Source organism: Chionomys nivalis, chromosome 18 (genome assembly GCF_950005125.1).
Source record: "Chionomys nivalis chromosome 18, mChiNiv1.1, whole genome shotgun sequence".
Classification (NCBI taxonomy): Eukaryota; Metazoa; Chordata; class Mammalia; order Rodentia; family Cricetidae; genus Chionomys; species Chionomys nivalis.
In genome coordinates this window covers 2,969,321-2,970,666 of record NC_080103.1, presented here as the reverse complement: position 1 = coordinate 2,970,666, position 1,346 = coordinate 2,969,321, and the positions used below count along the sequence as shown (strand labels likewise).

The 1,346-nt window shown below is 43.0% G+C and overlaps 1 non-coding gene across 1 annotated transcript; it reads left to right on the top strand.

Moving 5' to 3' along the window:
• Window positions 1-827: 827 nt before the first annotated feature.
• LOC130890296 (U6 spliceosomal RNA) lies at window positions 828-934 on the top strand. Its single transcript, XR_009058732.1, has one exon. It is a non-coding gene; the product is annotated as a U6 spliceosomal RNA (small nuclear RNA).
• Window positions 935-1,346: the final 412 nt, after the last annotated feature.

The following is a 1,346-nucleotide window of genomic DNA, read 5'->3' as shown; positions in this document are numbered from 1 at the left end:
ATGTGGGAAGGAATTCAGGGAAACCATTGTAAAGTGATTCAGCCACTGTGGAAATTGACGTCAAGGACCCTCCCAAAAGCTAAAAATTAATCTCTTTTATAACCCAGCTATGCCACTCTACAGCAGATGCCTAAAGGACTTGACATCCTTCTCCACAGGTGCCTGCTCAATCATGGTCATTGATGCTGTATTCACTAGAACTAGGAAATGGAAACAATCTACATGGCCTTCAACCAATGAATGTATAATGAACATTTGGTATTTATATGTAGACTGCCTTGGCGGGTCAGTAGTCTAGGGATTGTAACCCGCCTAGCTGGTCAGTTATTCCAGTGTCCCGGAGTGGCGCTACCTGAAAGACATGGGCGGGAGACAGGAAGGAGGCCAAACATAGTTCTTGTCAAAGCCTCCATTTATTAGCATCATGTTTGTGGCTTATATAGCCCCTGGATGAGGAATTTGGGTTGGGATGGGGGCAGAGGCTGGAAAGGATCTTGCTGCGATGGTCCAAGCCAGTCACGAGGTCGTTGGCCAGGAGGTTACGATCGGTCAGGTCACGATTCCTCAGTCAGGAAGTCACGAGTTGACATACCTAGTTCTCTAGATAGTTGGAATGTGGGGCGGGTTCCGCTAACAGGTAGCTCTCTGTTAACAGATAATTGGGTGTGGGATAGGCTCTGCCAATAAAACAGTTCTAAATACCGTTAGGGTGTGGGGCTCTCTGCAAATTCCCCAGGGCAATGGTCCCTGCAATAATTTTGGGGGGAAATGGCTCCTGACATTTATACGCTATGGAATACTCTTTAGCCGTTAAGGAAAATAAAATTGTGCTTGCTTCAGCAGCACATATACTAAAATTGGAATGATACAGAGAAGATTAGTATGGTCCCTGTGCAAAGATAATATGCAAATTCATGAAGTGTTCAAAAAATAGAAAGAAAGAAAAGAAAAATGAAATAGTGAACTATGCAGGTAAATAAATGGATGAAACTATAAAAGATCAAACTAAATGAGGTAGCTCAGACCCAGAAAGACAAACATCATCAGAAGCTTCTAGCTTCAAATCTTCAGATGCGAGTACACAGTCTGGAGCAATTGCAGAAACCAGGAAAGTAAAATGGGGCCATTGCTGGTGTGTGGGAGTGAATGAGCAATAGAGAAGAGATCTGATTCTAGAAATGGGACAAAGGATAGGGCTTTAATTAGGGGGAGGGAGGGAAATAAATTCAGAGGGAAGAAGACATCTCAGCAAAGATGTCTGAGAGAGTCATAAGTAATCTTGCATTAGCTGTAGTGGTGTATTATTTGTATTTTTGATAAATAAATCTTGCCTGAAGACCAGAGGC